Raw genomic sequence first — 20,871 nt, 5'->3', positions numbered from 1 at the left:
AAATTATTTTTTGTTAAATTTATTGCAAATGGCCTTGTTGAACGGACGGCTTTGTCAATGTTCATGAAAACAAGGTCCAATTATACTTAAAGCAGACATAGTTGGCCTGAGCAATATATTTTCAATATAGTTGAATTGTAGTAGCATTTCGAATTTAAACGATTTCCACATTGCGTATCCTTCAATTTTGCAATAATTCTTATGAATATATATAAATTACTCCGTGTTAAAAAACACCATTTTCAATTTAAAAACCAATTAAGTATTCACTTCGCTTACATATTTTTTGTGTACAGTAGATATTACGTCAATACCCATAGCTTTCCAAATATATCTAACCAGTACAAAAAAATCAAAACAAAACTTGATCGTGTAAGCCTACTTAGCACCGGAATGATACATCAATTTTACTGGAAATAAAAAATGATCGATTGGCAACGCACTCTTCGATTAACAAAGGATTAACGTCGGCATAAAATGATTAAAATGATTTCGGTACCCTTTTTTCTATACTATCGTATTTTTGTAATGGTAAACGGCATACGCCTACTACCACGTGTGTCTTTGATAAAAAAAACAGCCGATAATGGTAAAAAATCGTTTATCTCAGTTTTTTATTTAATCAATGGATGTAGATAACGGAGACCGTTCTAAATATATGAAAAGTATATTTTTTGAAACTCCATGCGATACAGTACAACATGCAATTTAGTCCTGAACAAAGGAAGGAAGGCCACGGGGAAAACGATGTAAGTCCAATATTTCACCAAACTCAGGGTACCACGGGAACAGTTTGATTATTACAAGTAGTTTTCAAGTAGTTTTCAACTGTATTATCATTTAGGCGAGAAAAATCATTGTTACTGAGTTTTAGCATTCAAAAGATTGGAACTAACGGAGAAGACCGATCATAATCAAAGCACTGACGGGCAAAGGCGCATTTCTCTCCCCCCCCACTAATATATCAGCTTAGTTTTCTTTCGTTACTGTCTTGTTGAACATATCTGTTACCTAAACCTAACCTCTTTTAATGTTTAATTTACAACACGTTGAGAGATTTCAGTGAAACATACAATGTAGATGGAATTAGTGAACAAGGTAATGTGAAAAAAATCAGGAAGAATGAAGGACTTGATGAAGAAACTGCGGGCCTCAAGTAATGAGATTGGTGAGAATTGTAGGTACTTCCGGAAGGTATTTAAATGTTTTCAAGTTATTTTGCCTGGGAAACGGCAAAGTATAATATATAACGTTACTAAACTGAGTGATTATTACAAACAGAATCAGTTCAGCGGTTCCGCAACAGAAAGGATGATGCAGAGGCAAGTAATCATATGTCGTCTTATTCTTATCGTGTAAGTGCTCATGTTGATGATAGCAACACATTAATGGATGTAACAGTTTGCCACAATAGTAGTTTACGTAACAAGTCCCGAAAGTGGTCTTTTACTGGACGAGTGGGCAAATTCGCCTGCGGCTCGCCCTGCAAGCTTGCTAGTCCAATAAAAAACCACTTTCAGGACGTATTACGTACAATATTTATTTAATAGTTTTAGAAATATAAACATTATTTTTGAATAGTTATATGAAACGTACAATTATTAGCATTACTTATCCGTAAGCACGGGATTTCAAAATTATTCGTTGATGCGGGATCTTTTGAATTGCTTACATTATAATGAGTTTCTGAGACAATTGACCACTATCTTAGACTAACTAGTTTATTATTTTTTTTCATTAAAGAAACATTTCACCGAATTTGGTGAAGCCCAAATAGATGGTCGTGGTAAACACAAAAACATACCAAATTGGTTGCCAAATGAAACTAAATTAAGAATTATTGACTTCATTAAATCACTTGATGGGAGGAAATCACACTATTCCCACAACATTTCGTGGAATTTTTGATGGAAACTTCAATATTTCCTTTGGCTTTCCTCGAAAGGATAAAGGATGCAGCAAATGTGATTTACTTAAATCTAAGATTTCAGTTTTAAAAGATGAAATTGCAAAGACTACAGACGAAGAAATTGAAGCATCTTTAGCGAAAGGACTACATAAAAAGGAAAGCAAAAAAAGGACATTTGGCTAGAACTGAAAAGTTTTGTTCAATTAGAAGAAACTGTCGCAAAGAAGCTAGAAAAAATGGAGAAGTTGAGGGAATTACCATTGAGTTTCAAAAAAATCTACCTACCCTAATATAACTATGTCTGATGTGTACTACCGTCGTCAACTGAACATTTCCTTCAACATTCACATGTTGTCCGACTCGACATCAGTATTTTACACATACGACGAAAGTGTCGCTCGAAAGGGGGCTGATGATGTTTGCTCAATGCTAAAACACTTCTTTGAAAATATCCAGTAAAGTACTTAGTTATTTTGTGACTCGTGCGCAGGCAAAAACAAGAACTTTACGGTTATACGTTTTTTTTCACTACACAGTGTGTACACTGAAACAATTTCAGACTATTAAAGTGGTCTTCCCCATAAGTGGTCACTCTTATATGGAGGAAGATAAGGACATGAGCCTTGTGAACCAGAAATCGTACACATAGACACCCGATGACTGGAGGGATGTACTCAGAAACTGCAGAATCAAACCTTCATCGTTCACAGTAATTAACTGTGACAATTTTATTTTTATTATTAGAAGTGTTATCAAGTACCTGTATTTAAAAGGGTTAAGAGGTAAGCAGAATCACGAAGATATGCTTAATACCCTTGGTGATCAATGTCCTTCTTATGCGACCGTGAAAAATTGAACTACAAGCTTCAAAAGAGGAAAATTTTCCATTGAAGATGATGACCGATCGGGAAGGCCAGTTTCTGTGTCAGTCCCCGAAAATATCGTTGAAGTTCATGACATGATTTGATTAGACCATTTAATTGGGCTAAAACGGATATCTGGACCACTGAATATTTCATACGAATGCGTCCATCGTATAGTTCACGTCAATTTGGATATGAGAAAAATTGATGCAAAATGGATCCCCAAATGTTTGAATGTTGACCAAAAGGGTGCAAGGGTTAGAAGTATCGCGTTCGATCTGTGCTTGATTTGAAAACGATTTAGACTTCTTGAACCGAATTGTTACTATGGATGAGACTTGGGTACATTTCTACGATCCATAAACAAAGCAACAATCGATGGAATGGCGACACTCTGGTTCTCCAAGACCTAAGAAGTTTCGTGTCACAAAATCTGCTGGAAAAGTTTTTGATCATGATTGATTTTTTGGATAAGGGTAGAACAATAACTGGAGATTACTAATCGACATTACTGACTACTCTACGGGACAAAATTGAAGAAAAAAGATGCGGAAAGCTATCCAAAAGTGTTTTGTTTCTTCAGGATAACGCCCCTGCACACAAATTTCATGTTGTCTTGCAAAAAATTCGTGATTTAGGGTTTGAATTACTAAAACAACCCCTTTATTCACCAGATTTGGCTCCGTCCGACTATCATCTCTTTCCTCAACTATAAAAAAGTTTAAAAGGTCCTAAATTTTCTTCCAACGAGGAGGTAATAAAAGCTATGGAGGCCTGGTTTGCAGAGCAAAAAGAAACATTTTTTTTTGAAAGGTCTAGAGACGTTGCAGGTTCGCTGTAATAAATGTATCCAATTAAGAGGAGAATATGTTGAGTAATAAAATATTTTGACATTGAAATTTTGTTTGGTTCTATAGTAAGCTAAGAATTTTTCAATATATCCTCGTATATCTGATTACAGGATTGCCATGACAGCAAAAAATGGTACACATCAATATTGCATAAGACAAACTCCATTTTAGGAGAGAGATTGCGCAGTATCTTTAAAAAAAATATGGAACTAAGTTGAAAATGCCTTGACCGAAGAAAGCTTTTGTTTAATATACCTCTTCAGAAGGACGATTCCTAATAGTCTGTCAACAAACAAGTCGGATCTTTGTAAAAATAAAACCACTAAAGCATGCGAGAGTTGTCAAGTTCTTTTACATGACAAGTGTTTTGATGAATTCCATAACATATAAAAATTTTGATAGTGCATTTCTTTTATTTTGTTGAATAAGAAAATATTTAATTTATCAATTTTCGTAAGTGCCCAAGGGGTTACTAGTGACCCACTCTCATAATCATTATGTTTATTTTTTATGGCATATTTAAGTTCACCTTTAACAAAAAAACACTTATTTCAATTATCTCAGGAAGAGTTCATAATTCTGAGCATTAATGGGCTAATCACCATCATCAATAATATTTTTATCAGGATTAGGGGCTAATTTTGAATTTGATTTGATTTGAATATGAACATTATCAACATTAAGACAATGGTTATTATTTTCCGAATTCTAGGCTTATTTATTGCTCCAAACTACTTATGTCACTTGAATTACCAATATCTCTATTTTCCTTAATATTCAAATAGAAATACAAAATAGAAGCAATACAAATATTTTTTAAATGAATAAATTATTTGAGTTAATCAACCATTGCAATTATCGGAAATCGCTGCATATTTGGCTCAGTTGTTTATATGAATTGAATTAATTATTCTAGATAAATATCGACTAATAAAATGAGAGATCCAATAAATTTTCATTAGAAATACTGACTTTCGAAAAAAAAATACGATTATATAAGTAAAAAACCAACCCAATACAATAAGATATGCTAGAGTTAATGATACACTAAATCAATATTACTCCAATTCTTCTATGTATTCATGGTTAATCTACATTTGAGCTGATTCACCATGTTAATAACTTTTTTGTTAATCCGTTTTCAACAAACACAGGGACCGCAAGTCATTTGACATGGTTTCGTCGTAGAGAAAAAAAAATAACTCATAACGATGATATAAATCAATTGGAGCAGGTGTAGAGTGGAAAGTGTTAAATTTAAATTGAGCGTATCACTAGCTACTGTTTGATCTAAAGCCCTTAGTCTAATTTAAATAAGCTCTTTACGAGAAGGGATATATATATATGCAAATCCAAGTACATATTAGAATATACTGATTTATCGATATGAAGATATTATTATTGAAAGGAAAAATTACAATAGATTTATATGTTTGTATACAGGATGAGTCGGAGCGTGTTGCTTTAATTGACTCATTTTAGCCATGTTTCAAGTTTGCGACAGATAGCATAAGACAATGTCTGTTCAAAACATCAACGTTATCACCGTGTTATCGATTTTGACAGGGGTAGAGGGGTGGCTTTGTGTTAAATTAACTGCAATGGCGACCATGCGTTTTTATGTCGAGTATGAACAGAAGAAAGTTGAAGAACAAGAAAAAAACTAACTGGTCATCCAAACGGCAAGATAACTTCTGGCAACTATCTCGATTAACTGGAACGGTCCTGGTTAGCTTCAGAATATTCAGATCACAAAAGGGTTAATTCGATCATAGTTTCCCAAACATTTTTAATATCATATATACTTTTGAAGAATTCTTAGATATAATAATCATTGTTATAGGTATAAGATTTAGTCAAAATTTTAGTTAACCAATTAGTGAGTGGTTCAAATGGATTGATTATTGATGATGTTCTAGCTGATAATATAGATTTATGACTTGTTAATTTCGCGCTCTATTTTCCTTGTCAATTTTTTTTTGTTGAAAACTTATTAATTTATTACAATTATTTGTTGTTTCAAGTATTGGATCATTAGTAAGTTCATGAAGTATAGATACTAAGAGTCGGAACGGTGTAGGATTTTTAACATTACGAGTGTTGCAACTTAAGTTTTGAGATATGGCAAACTGATATCAATATGTCAAAACTGAAATTGCCATCAAAAAGTTTGACATTTTTAATAGTGAACGTACTCGGAACGTGTTTTAGGGAATTAGAATAGAATTAGGGAAAATGCTATAAAGTTCAATAAGTTCAATTTGTGCTTCATCGATCTCACCCAAGCATTTGATAGGGTACGATTGACAGGTTGGCAAAGATTGCAAAGGAAGAAAAACCGAATGCATCCCAGCTGCAGCTAGGCAACTATTAATGCAATTTCTTGAAATTTCTATTGGCATAAATCTATTTTTTAAAACAAAATGGTTTGGTACCTACTGATTTTTGTATGATGATTTACTAATATCAGATGTTTTTAACTTTGGAAATAATTTCTCAAACTTTTTGGTATTAGTGAGTTCAAAACGTTTGAGGTTTCTCAAAATTTCTTTAAACTTTTGTTCTCAAAATATTTCTTTCCAACTTCGTAAGTTCTTATATTATTGTCAATTAGTTACTCTGGATACATCTAAATATTGTTGTTTCTCCATATTAATATTGACATAACCTTTGGTCAGATGGTGTGACTAACAAATTCGGATTTCCTTCTAAGAAAATTCTGCTTAACATCGTTTTTATTGGAATATCTTGAGTAATTTTGAGCTCAATACTAAATTTAGAGCCTAGTGATAAAAACTATAGAATAATCTTTAGTTAGCACTATATTTGAAATAATTTTAATCCAACTGTCTTTGGATCTTAAGAACTGAATTGATTTTTTTGTTAATAAGAATATTAAGTTTATTCTTTTATTTTTATTTGATTTGATGAAATAATTTCTTATGAATAACTTGTTGTTTAAATTGTCATAAAGAATAGATTGGTCAGTTAAAGGCCAATGACATGAGAGCTATGTTGTATGTTGTATATTCTAACTGTAGCTTTTCCTCCAATTAAAACTTGTAAAAGAGTGATTCCTGCTAAAGTATAACATGGAGACGTGAAATAGTACACTGGTTCGAAATAGTTTATAAATACTGAATAACAACATCAACAACACTCAAATTTTAGGTTAAATCCTAATATTTCTGACTTAAGATTCATTGGTAAAAGTATATTATGAATTTTTCGAGCTTATAGTTTTCTAGTAACCAAAATCTTATCTTTCTCGTATAAAATATGGGTTTGAGGCATAAAAATTTGATGGTCGTATAAAAAAACCTTTTTATTTTTAAATTTTCAACGCCCAATATTGTTTCGATTCAATTAATATTGATATAAAAGAAAAATTGTCTACAGGGATTGTTGCTCATTGTATCGCGATACGACCCTTTGGGGTATTAGAAAATACAATGCCTCTACCCTTTCCCTAAATCTGTGAAATTATCAACATGTGTCACTTTATACCCCTTTAACCTTAAATTATGACTTCTGATAATATTATTTGAGACTTGCCCGGTTTTATATAAAATTACAAGCACGTGCTACATTTTTATTTTATTTCAGGGAATATTTCAATTTGTATTCCACAGTAAACAATGTGATGCTGAGTGATTCAACATTCTAAGAATTTCGTTAATAATTTTTTCCACTTATTATATTAATCAAATTTCTAATCTTCAGTGCGTTTCGCAAACTACGTGATATTTAAGATAAGAAACTAGGGCTAGTTAAAATATTTCTGGTACCGAATAAGTTCATATCTGAATACATAATACTAAACTAATTATACAGGGTGTTTCTAGATTCGACTGACAACGCTCTACCACAAAGAGATCTCAATAAATGATTCATTTCAATATAGGAATACGAACCTTCACGGGTTCTGGTTGCTGAGGTATAGAGTGTTAAAAATTTTAAATCCAAATAAATAAGTCAATACCCAGACGAAAATTTTTTTAAAGAAAAGTGCAAATAAGTGCAAGAACAGTAAACAATTTTGAGAAGCTAAAATTATAAAAAAAATATTTGAAAACCTGAACTAAATTGGAACCCAACTAAAAGCTTACATATGTTTTAAAAATGTTGAAATAATATTGTTTTATTTTCTTTTTTGTTTGAAATAATATTAACTAAATACTTGAAGTTTTCTGCGGATATAATTTTATGAAAACGTTGCTACATACCCAAAGTCGAAGGTTCTATATTGAAACTCAAACAGAAACTATGAAAATTTAGCTTAAAATTCACACAAAAAAAATTCAAAATTCAAATCTACAACAGTACACGTACACTATCCGTAGAAAATTGACTTTAGTACAGGCATGGGTAGTAAAAGCTTGGGATTAATGATAACATTTACCTGTGTTATAATGAAGGGAGTATTAGTTTTTCCAAAAATTATGAAAAGTAGGCTTTCCTTGCCAATTACTTTTTCGATTTATAGGTATAGGATCTTTCTGCCCTTTTGTGCAACGTTTGAGTTTCCATTCCATTCTATTAAGAGTTTAACAGTTCACCTAATAGAACTTTTTATATTTTTTTTATCATTCTGTAAGGAATTTTTTCAATAGTTATTATAATTTTTCATTTATTTTGGATGTGTTGGTGCTAAAACGCATTCTTAATCAAATATAAGGCGACAATATTTGAAACATTTCCAAAATATACCACATAATGTATCATTGTGAACTGATCGTTTTCTCCCTATAAGAAAAACGCAACTGCGAACCAACCTGGGAGGTAAGTAAGTATGTACATGCCCTTTATTGTACAGCCGACAGCAACTACACAACAATCCTTTTTATTACGTTTGTTACAACATAATTAAAATGGTGTGATTTTTCCAAAACATTTCACCCCGACAATGGTCGGAGAAAGGGTTGGTGAGTTTTTAGTTAAATGGGCTTTTTTAAAATTGCTCAACCAGAATGAAATCTGCTCAACTGTAAATAATTTAATCTTGAAATGTAGCAACCGTGTAAAGCTTTGAACTTTGTTAGCAGAAGGGTGGATTTCTTTAACTGCCCGATTTTTAATTTACAAAATAAGAGGTATAGAATATTATTATTTAGTGCATTCAATATGACTACATATTTTATTGAAACACACTTTTATTCCAAATAAAATTTTGAAAATTTGAGCGAAAACTAAAGAACGCATTCGAATTATATATGTAATACTCTTATATGGACAGTTGGTATGGGAAAAAACGTCCCTACGTCGACAATATTCATTTTCTCGAGACACTTTATCTATACTGCGCATGCTTGAGAATGCGCAGAACCGAGCTGGAGCCTCGGAGGATAGAAAAATCGTTGCCATTCAGTCAGAACAGCTACCACTTATAGAAACTGTCCATAAAGGAGTATTACATATATGATTCCAATTGTAAAACATCGAACTAGGTGAACTGCAGTTGCTTCCTACTCCCCACGGAAACTACGCTTGTGTCAATAACTAATAAACCTAATCTCATCAGGATCATCCAGTCCAGGTTACGCAACGCGGCATCTTCCTTCTTTTGATACTTTTCCTTATAGACCTTCTTTTGTGTATGGAAGAGATTATTCAGTTATTTTGGACTCATTTTTCTCAAGACAACATTCGTTTAAAAGCGACAACTTATCGGAACAACAAATTTTTAATGTATTTCAGACGATGTACCTAGATTCAAATTCGAAGATGTACAGAAAATATTGTTTGTATTTCGTGTATAAAATTCATGGCACACTAGAGAGAATTTTTAGCGTCGACCTGCAGTCTCGGCGAAAAATTAACAATCCCAAGTGTTATAAAAAACGCACTTCAGATAGAAACAACTGTCTAGTGACAGAAAAATATTGATTATATGAAAAATAACATAAAATTCTTTTCACATTTAAAAATGTTTGGCTCTTTATTATTTTCTTCTAAAATTTTTTCTCGTATCTCTTGGGACATATACTTTTATACTTTCATCGCCAGGTAAAAATTAATATTTGAAAAGTAAGGAACTGAATAAAAAGAGCAGAATATTACATAATGAACCTGAATATTCTGTGAATTGGGCAATACATTTGAAATATGTTTTCCCAAAACAAGACATAAATGGATGCAATGATTAAATAATATTATAATGATAAAACGATTACACTATAAAAAATAGTGAGATTTACATAGACGATTTAAACTCGCGGCCATAAATAACGCACCACCCTTTATTTCAATATTAAAACTTAATTAATCTTTTGGGTTTCTTTTTTTTGTATCACAAAAAGTTAGCGATAAAATGTAGTAAAATTTTTCATCAGAAAATAACTGTTTTTGTGGTTTTTTGAAATTTTGATTTTATGCATATTTTAATGTCTCTTTCATTCCATTGTTGTACCAACTTGTGGACAGCAGTAATTTAAGTCAATCAAGGTGCGTTATAGCTGAGTTTAGCTAAACAAAAAATGAATATAGTTAGGCCGAAAGTGAACGCGAAGCTGAAAGAATAGCCGAATTAGTTAGACAAGGACAAAGTTATCGTGAAGTGGCAAATCTGTTTGGCGTACACCACACAACCATCGGCAGATTGATGCAAAGATTTCAAGATATCGGTTCACATTCTACGAGTCCTGGACAAGGACGTCCTCCAGTTTTAACTCCTCGAGATGACCATTTTTTGCAATTAAATTCATTAAGAAATCGGTCAATGACAAGAGTTGAGCTCGACAGTCTTTTACGAGAAGTCCGAAATGTAAATATCTCTGATAGATCAATAAGAGGACACCTTCAGAATGCGGGTCTACACAGCAGAAGAGCTCTGCAGGCACCTTTGCTAACCAGGCAGCATCGTGTTGCTAGACTAAGATTTGCAAGGCAATATTTGGAGTGGAATTTAGAAAATTGGTGCCAAGTTTTATTTACTAATGAGACAAGAATCAGTCTAAGAGGTCCAGATGGACGTAATCAAATTCGAAGACGGCGAGGAGAAAGATTTGCGCAGTCTTGTATCATTCCCAGAGAGCCGTTCCAAAAAGGGTCTATCATGTTTTGGGGATGAATTTGTTTTGGTGTCCTCACAGAATTAGTGTCTCTTCCTAGACCCGCCCTTAATGCAGCAAGATACATAACTGACATTCTTGAAAATCACGTCGTTCCGTTTGGACCATTTATTGGTGATGATTTTCGTTTAATGCATGATAATACTAGACCACACGTTGCGGCAGATGTTCTGAATTACCCAAACGAAGTAGGAATTTATTCCTTAGACTGACCACCAAGAAGTCCTATCGAACATGTCTGGGACATTTTAAAGCGTCGCACTCTTCGTCGAAATTTATCTCCTCAAAATTTAAATGAGCTTGAATAAGAGACATTAGAGGAATGGGAGAACATACCTCAAGAAGTGATACAGCAGCTAATTGTAAGAATGCCCAGGAGATTGTTAGCAACAATTACATCCAGAGGCGGAAATACACGCTACTAGCGTTTTAAAAAAAGGAATATTATTGTTTAGAATGCAAGTTTTATTTTTAAGAAAATTTGGTTTTACTGCAATGTTTTTATTTTTATTTTTTTACTCATTAAAAATCACTCCAAATTACTACACATTTCTTATTATTGCATCAAAATGATTGAAACGAAGTTAAACAATAGCAATATTGGTTTAAATTTATTAAGCAAAAAATATTTTCAGAAATAGGGGTGGTGCGTTATTTTAGACCACGAGTGAATATGTATCAGATTATTAAAACTGTATTTGCAATATGGAAATTGAAATTTCGAGACCTTGTCTTATTGTAGGCATTATCAAAGTGGGAAAAAGTTAGTCACATTATAAGTTTTAATCTCCTATCAGCAGTATCGACTTCCGTTCCATAAGCGTGAGAATGATTTATTCGTGACATTTGTCCCACGGGAGTGAAAATGTCACAACTTTTACTAAATTCCTACAAATTCTTGACTAAAAATAACAAGTTTAAATCTATTCATCCATAGGCGTAACTATCGCATTTTCCTCTATAATTTTTTTAAATGAAAAACCCATAAATGTAATAAGGATATTACATCTGGTTAACAGTCACCAATGATACTGAATGTACTGTTTACACCAACACCAACAATTACACTGTCTGACGGACGCGGTTAACTAAAATCTAATGACTTAAATTACCTGTTTTATACTAAATTTTCCACCAATAAATCTCCCGCGAAAATTAATTCCAGCGGGAAAACACTCCTTGGCGGGAATCTTCACATTCATTCCTTGACTACTGAGCTATAGACTGGGCTGTAAGGAATTGGCCCTTTATCCCTATTTGAGCTACTCTCACATCTAGCAATTTCAATGCTCTCAAATACATCCAACAATTTATTGTTGAATATATTTTTCATCATTGTGACTGGCAGCGTGATCGGCAATACCTGATTTTCCGGGCCGTCTATATTTCAAATGAGCTATGTATTCTTTAAACTGGACAATAACAGTTCTCTTAGTCTGCCCAATATACTTTCGGTCACACTCACCACATCTAATTTCATATATACCACTCTTTTCCAAATTTTATATTTTATCCTTAGGATTGCCCAACAATTGTTTTAATGTATTGTTAGATTTATAAATCAATTTTAAACCCACTCTGCTAAATATTCCTCCTAATCCTTTTGTATATAGAGAATTAAAAGGTATGACAGCAAATTTTTCTTGGTCTCCATTTTGGGTTTCTGAAAAGTGGTTTCATATAGAGATTTCTCAAACTAATGACAATTGATTAACCTATTTACAATTATTCTATCATAACCGTTGAGTACAATCCTATCCTCCATGAAGGTCTTTTCCTTCTTGTATCTCTCGATGGTAAGTGGAAAGTGGATTATCAACCGATGTACCAGGAAATGACGACTGGCCATCTTATGTTGGATACAATGAAAAGTTCCAAAATGAATTCGTCTATGCTTGCCTTCTTCGTAATGAATATGGTGAAAATTTTATCCAAACACCTGTACCATACCCTGGGAAAATACTGAAACTATTGACTGATATGATTTCCAAAATGACTCATGAACAGTTTAGACATAAACGGTAATAGTCAGTTTCCCATTGGTGTTCCTTCGTCTTGCTTGAAGAATTCGTTGTTGTACTGGAAATAATTGTGTTCCATACATATTAACTGTAAATATTCTTCTATTACATCAGCTCTCAAATTTTTAGATCAGTAAGTCCTCAAGGTACTCGAAGATCTTTGGAATCGGCACGCTGGGAATTAATTAACTTACATCAAAGGAGATTAAAATTTCCCCATCTTCAATCTTTCTAGTCTTCACTTTGTTAGAAAACTCTAACGAGCTCTTCATTGAAAAACTCTCGGATTTGATGGGTAAATTTTCAAACTCTTTCGTTAACCACCTGGAAATATTATAACTATTACTTTCCCAGCTTTGTGAATTTTGGGAAGGCAATAGAGCGTTGACATTTTAGGGTTACTTACAGATAACTTATACCTGAGTGTACCGGTGAAAAGGTTCTCACAATTTTTAAGTGTTTCTTTCACATTTGTCATAATTTTATTCAGCGGATTCCTAGAGATTTTGGTGTATGGGCCCTGTTTCGATTAAGTTGTGCACTCTCTCAAAATAGTCCTTCTTGTCCATTATAACAACTTTTTTTCCTTTATCTATTTTCATGTAGAACCAGTCTTTCCTCCTCAAACTCCTGACAGTATTCAGATCTCTTTTGCTGACTGATGGTTTTTTATTCTTAGTAGATATATTTTTCAAGATTTGACTGTACTGTTCTTAGCGTCTTGAGGAAGATACTGAATTGAACTTTTTCAATCAATTCGACGAGATCGCCATCGCCTGTAACAGCAAAACCTAAACCCTTTTTCGACAACTTCATCTCTTTTCTGTCTAACGTCTAACGGAAAGAAAGGTTTTCCACAATGTTGATTGGTTTCAAAGACATTTTCTTGGGCTGCGATTTCAACTTTAATTTCTTACTTTAAACAGATATCTTTTTCTTAAATTTTGAATCACTGATCAAGAATACTTCGTTTACTGTAGAGATATTTGATTTCTAGATCCAGCCATTTCCTTCTTGCAAACTCATTACTAGACAGTGTAATAGTGAGTCTTCGTGTAGTGGTAGTGTATTCAGTATAAATATCACCAACGGTTCCAGCAATTACAACTTAGTGACCAATGAGCAATTCAGTTCTAACTTAATCTAATAGAGTTTGAAATTTGAAACTAAGGTATAATCATCAGCGTTACTTAAGGATTGATCCTCTTAAGTCCTCTTTCTAACCCAGTATTATTAAGCAGTGGATAGCCTCGACATTGACATGATGATGGAATCTTCCTTAATGACTTTTGGTTAATTTTTTAATGGTCTGGTCAAGAGTGTTAATTTAGAGAGATCGTCAAGGGACATCTACTACATTCCTCAGTGCTCCGTTTTGGACCCTTCGGATAATTGCTAACTTGCTTGCCTCGGTGCATCCCCATAGTTGAATACCATAAGTCCATACAAGCTTAAGCTTCTGCTTATAAAGCATAAGTTTATTATGTATGTTTCTTCAAATTAGTCAGTACATTTTTTTACATTTCAGTCAAAATTTTGCGGAGGACAGCTTTTTGTAGCTTGGAAAATTATTCAGAATATAAACAATAACTACTGATAAATGAAGGTAAAAATAAGTTTATTCAACGTTAATTATGGATCTATTGAAAACATAATGATCATACGTGAGATATACATTAGTTATTTTTCGTGATTATACTTTATATTCTTATTTTATTTTAGATGTGTCTTTATCCAATTATTTGTGTGTTAATTCCATATTTATTTACAAGCTCTTGTCTACAAAATGTAAACAATTTTTTTATAATAAAGCATATTGATCAATCGAATCTGAAATTTCACAACTAAAGGAGCAAATTTTCAACGAAGATCCAGTAATAATTGTCAAATACAATTATTGTCACTTTGGAGCTATACATTTTAACGCAATAATGAAAATAGTGAAATCAAAATCTTCATGTACAGAATATTGACTTTGTTTGCTTGAAAGTTCAAGAAGAAATGAGAGGGCATAAGAAATATCAAACTCTGTTTTATAGTGCAGGATAAGTAATCAAATTTCAATATTACCGATTATATTTACGATATTCTCCTCATCCGTTTCAAAAATACGAGGGTGCTTCAAGTATAAACTGGAATTTTTAATTAAAAAATTTTAATATTAAGTTGAAGAGCTAAAATTTTGTACAGTTTTTCTAGATGATCTCCGTCACACTCTACAGACTTTCACCACCTTTCTGTAAGGTCTCGGATGCCTTTTTTGTGAAAATCTCTGGGATTGTAATGTAACACACATTGCTTTCGAATCGCAGTCCGCCAAGTTCCCTCATATACTATGAGGATATGAGGAGGGTGTTACAAGTTTCATCGTGGATTTTACTAGGTTACTATAATACTGCGCGTTGGCAGTGGCAAAACACATTTTCGTAACCAGTCTCGTTATTAAATAGCCAGACCTCGTAAAACGTGATATATTCACCATTCATCGGGGTTTTTACCTATCAATTACCAAATAATGAGTGCTTTTCGTCAAATCACTCAAATTTAATAAATTTATTTGGTATTATAAGGCGGCTTAAATAAGGAATTGCTTAAATCAAATATAATGCACGCCACTGCAGCATCGGTAATAACACCTACCGTTATTGATGACTTCTTTCTGTTCTTTTATTATCTGCTGTTTAGTTTGAAAGCACTGTTAATTATTTGAGGAGATTAGAAAAGTCAAATAAATTTTTTCGACACTTTCATCTTTCAAATTTTGTATGTTTTTTTTAATTTCGTGCTTATCGTGAAACGTTGTTAGCAAGGAATTTTTAAAACGTCAAACAATCTATGAGTGTATTTATTTTGAATGAAATATCGCGGCGACGTTCAAAAAAAGTGAATTTTGATTCACGTAGGGTCTCATAGATGTAGTCGGTTTTCAATATTCACTTTGTTTATTAAATAATTATACAAAAAGAAAACCTTAAGACTCATGGTATACTATGGTTTCAACCTGACGTTCAGCAAGCTCTGAGACCTTAGTAAAACCATACTTTAGGCTTAGATGCAAAAATTTTTGCAATGTTTTCTCAACTCTCATGCAGAAATTTCGTCATGAGTCTGAATAAATAGTAATGTGGCTGTGCAAAGTCCGTACTAAATGCTGGATGTAATAGGATTCCAATACCAAGTTCTCCGATCTCATTCCGCGTAATTTGCGCAGTATGTGGTTCAGCATTTTCTTTTTGTTAGAAAACCTTTCGGTTAACTAAATCCAATACAACCTCATATATTCCCATCAGCTGTCTCCTATATGCCTTGGCATTGATAGCTCGACCATTTGGAACGATTTCTAAGTACACTCAACCTCCATAATTCCACCAGACACCCAACAAGACTTTCCACTCGAATCGACTTCTTTTAGCGAAGGGTTCTGGTAACGATTTTCTATGTATTTGATTTTAAGATAAATCCATTTTTCGGCGCGGTTAATTTTTTATTGATTTCACCTAATGATTGCGATGACTAGCGTATTGTGATATCTTGGATGGAAGGTTCAAGCCAGTCCCAGAACCGGCGACTACTAGTACTGGGTTTGTTTTCTACTGTTTACCTTGTTACCTCAATATTTCACGCAGCTGGAGGTGGGAGCGCGAACAATCTTCAAGCGTCAAATCTACACTATTAAAACGATTAAACCAACTCTTTGCCGTTCGCTCATTAACTGTGTCTTCCTCTTCTATTTCACATATTTCCCTTACTACTACAGCTGTTTTGAGCTCTCTCCAACTCAACCGATTTAAGTGTTCAAAAACTCAAAAGAAAGAAGATGTTTCAGCGAGTGTTATTAAACCAAAACGAACTCTATAGCTATATTAGAACCTGAGATATAGATCTTTGAATGTAAAAAAATTGCCAAAAACCTACAAAAATCCATAACTCCACATCGAATGTCCGCGCCTAGCTCCTCTCCAACTCAACCGATTTAAGTGTTCAAAAACTCAAAAGAAAGAAGATGTTTCAGCGAGTGTTATTAAACCAAAACGAACTCTATAGCTATATTAGAACCTGAGATATAGATCTTTGAATGTAGAAAAATTGCCAAAAACCTACAAAAATCCATAACTCCACATCGAATGTCCGCGCCTAGCTTCTCTCCAACTCAACCGATTTAAGTGTTCAAAAACTCAAAAGAAAGAGGATGTTTCAGCAAGTGTTCTTAAACCAAAACGAAGTCTGTATCTTGAATAGAACCTGAGATATTGAGGATAGAGCGTGTGTATGTGAAAAACTCCCATAAGTAATGTACAGGGGGAAATCGCATTTGAGTATAACTTGAGAATGGTGAAAATTAGTGAAATCCGATGGTTGATGGCTGATCTGTGCATTAATACCTTTCATTGAAAAAAAAAACAAATCGGTTGGATAGAACGTCCAAATGACATGAAAACACTACAAGGTAAAAATTGCGACGTGGATAATATCTATAAGTATCTGTTAAATACGTCTTTAATAACCAAATCCATCACTAATAACCATCCTAACCTAACCTAACATGGTTGATGCGAAATACTTGGAAACAAAATCTTACAAAACGACAATCCATTCGACATAGATGAAGAAGTCTCCAATTTTTCAAATGGATTAAACTTTTATGGACAGGGTGAAGTGATACTACAAGTTTCATACCCAATTTATGAAGGTCAAGTTGTGTCAATTATTATCGTCACAATGATATGAATTTTGAGAATCACAAAAATTAGTACCTAGCTTACCAACCGCAAATGCGATAGAAAATGCACCCTCTCACAACAATTTAAAAGATACGTTCCTAACGTCTGCTATAGGAAAAACCATTATACAAGAATGATTAGGGTTCCGAAAAAATCCATTTAACAAAGAAAAGTATAAATAAATATATAGATTCAGTTTGTTAATAAAATTAAAACGAAAACTATAGCCCAAATGTCTCAACGTAAAACCCAATAAAATGCTCTCTCTGTCAGTTGAATGACACGTGGTGAAACGCATTCATAATGATATTGTCAAATTCAATGTTGATTTCAGATACTATAATACCGTAAAATATATCTACACAACTAAGATTATAAAATGTGTTTATTTAAAGGGCGTAGAATGATATCTTCACCCCTTTTTGGGACCGATTTACCTAATAGCAAGGGTTGCATAATCACAATAGCAAACAATATTAGAATGTATATTCGCGCCTATATTACAAAATTTGAATACGTACAGATCTATGAATAGATATAATATAAATATATTATAGAGATTAAGTTGTGCCATTCAGTTCTTTAGGTTGAAAATCAGATTAAATAATTGTAATTTATCCCATTTTATCAAAATTAGCATAAAAAATTCCAACGAAATGAACGAAATTGTTGAAAACTGTAATAAACAGAAACGTGAACCAAATGAGGGATTTGACGAAATCATTTTCATTTTCAGAAATTTTCTCTTTGAAAAACATCAGAAATATATTTCTTTTATAAGCAAAATATTTCAGTAGGAGATAACATCTACATCGACGTAGAGAACTATCGCATTCTAAAACTTCAGAAATGAACAATTTAATCTAAAAACGTCTTATGTCCAGAAATTTTGAACCATGATCATCAGATCATAACATAGGAAATACTTAGCGATAAATTCCTATTAACAAGAATATACATGATTCTAAATCATTTCAGTAGACCAAAATAAACTGCACCCCAAATAATTACGAAATCATCAATTGTTATTAATCGATTATTTATTAATTCAGCGAAATGGGTTAGTTACTGGTCAAAGGCCGATCGAATGAATGAAAATTTCGACTACTTCATGTATAGTTTGTTTATCCAATATCAATTGCAGAAGACGAGGAGAAGTTATGCGAGGAACCATCAATATTTCATTAATACGCACGGCACTCATACCAAATTAAAAAATGAGAAATAATGTTTACTACATTTAAAAAAACCATCAGTCCACGTGGACTTGATGAATATGTGTCAAAATTTAGCATCTCCACCTGTTGATTTTGAAAAACCATCTAAATGCCAATCTTAGTTTACAGGGTTTAACTTTGCAGATATAGAATCAGTTGCCTTGAGTCACATAGAATTTACATTATATTGTTCTTGAAATTTTTTGTAGTTGGATCCAAAGTTTACATGCTTACGATGCGCACTTTCTTATATTCACGATCCTATCAGACACGCCTGCAATGTTCGGTCCTTTATTATTAAAGTACACTTACTTCGGATCACTCTGTCACTCATTTCCACACGCGCTGAAATTTGAATCTTTAAATCTCGCAAACCTCTATCAGGACCAAGCAAACATTCAGAATGTCTTGCATTCTAAGCCCACTCGCATGCAAATTTTCAACAAGTATCAATACTCCTTTTTGAAAAATAAACTCCGTCACTTTTTGTGTGTATAAACATATAAAATGCTAAAAGCATTATTGAATAAATACATCATACATTTATTACGACAAAAATAAACTACATGTAAAAATTTGGATATTACGCAAATTTTTGGGATGGTCCATTTTCGCTGAAGTCATAGATTTTGTAAATCGTTTGTTTTTGAATACGTATCCTTAGTACCTAAAAAAGTTGCTTTTCTACTTCTATAATAGTGTACTTTGGGGTGGGCGAAGTGGATCCTCGCACTTAAAGAGGCATTTTTAAATACGTTGCAATCAAACTTAAAGTCTCCATTTATTTTCAAATTAAATCAAATATCAATCCAAGAGCACTTTCAGTCCTTGTGGTTATTCTAATTGGAATCTCATTTTAGTAGTCGCAGCCAACACATCATCCATCGCTAAGTGTTCTTTGGTTTTATTCAAAACATATATTTCCTTTTTTCCAAATTCAGCAAGAGATAGGAATTAGTACAGGATAAATTGAAGATAACCTTAAAATCGTTGTCTAATACAAGATGGGAAAGCCGAATTGCTTCAGTGAAAGCTGTATTAATTCAGTTTGATGATCTTATCGATTGTATAATTAATTTGTAAAACCAAGCTGAAGATGCAGATACTTTTTGGGATTGATGAATTAATTTCGAAGTACACGTATGATACGAAAAAATATTAAACAAGAGTAGTATCTGGTAAAAAGTCAATATTTAGAAATTGCTACGGATAATTTGTGTGATGCACAAATTTCGGGAAATAGGCCTAATGAATGAACTGCAAATAGCTACAAATCATAGAAAGTAGCAGATATGAGATTACAATGACTTTTAAAGAGAAAAGGCTTCACAAAAAAGGTAAAGGTTCAATTATAAAGTTGTAGATGAGTCTATCGATTCCAGTGAAAGTAGATTCAAAATTTATTTTATTATTATAATGGTTGACGCCGTGATACAAGACTGAATATTACAACAATTTTGGATTCTTGTGAGACATGAATAATTTGAAATCTATGCCAAATATCGAGCTTTTGAAGCACTAGTGATTTAGTTCTAGTACTTCAAGATAAAGAAAGCAAAGACTTAGAATCTCATGAGCTTTAGAAAGAACTACAGCTTTTAGTGCCTAATCTACCAAACCCCATTAAAGACATCAGTCAGAGGATTCAATACATAATTACAAATGAACTGGAAGATATACGAGGAGGTACCCAAAAATAACCGGAATTATTTTTTAAATGCTATATATTTACAAAACAAACTTATACCCTTCAAAATACTCTCCATTACAAGTAATACATTTGTCGCAGCGGTGCTTCCACTGTTCGAAATCATCTTTAGAGATGGCTGCAAGCTCCTGTCTCGTTCTTTTCTTGATGTTTTCGATGTTTTCAAATCGTCGTCCTTTCTTGCCTCTTTTCATGCGTGGGGCAGCGAAACCATGTTATTTTTAGCCAAAAACTGGCTAACGGTGATGGCTGAGTGTGCAAGTTCGTTGCCATGGTGGAAGAACCAGTCACCTGTTTGCTGAACCGAGCTCCAAGAGATTCCACTGGTTTCAGACAGTTGATCAATTGTCTGTTGTCGGTCGGTGCCCACAAGCTTTCGAATTCTTGCAAAATTTTCATCGATTCGGGCAGTTGATGGACGTCCAGAGCGAGGTTTGTCATCAATCGACATGTCATTTTTAAATCGCGAAAACCACTCATTCACTTGAGTTTTCCCCATAGCATCTTTGTA

The 20,871-nt window shown here is 33.1% G+C and overlaps 1 protein-coding gene across 3 annotated transcripts in view; it reads right to left on the bottom strand.

Moving 5' to 3' along the window:
• LOC130894647 (katanin p80 WD40 repeat-containing subunit B1) overlaps positions 1 to 20,871 on the bottom strand; it is a 168,822-nt gene that overhangs the window by 81,583 nt on the left and 66,368 nt on the right. The window lies entirely within an intron of this gene.

Source organism: Diorhabda carinulata, chromosome 5 (genome assembly GCF_026250575.1).
Source record: "Diorhabda carinulata isolate Delta chromosome 5, icDioCari1.1, whole genome shotgun sequence".
Classification (NCBI taxonomy): Eukaryota; Metazoa; Arthropoda; class Insecta; order Coleoptera; family Chrysomelidae; genus Diorhabda; species Diorhabda carinulata.
Note: the sequence above shows the minus strand (reverse complement) of the source record. Positions and strands in the feature narration are given on the sequence as shown.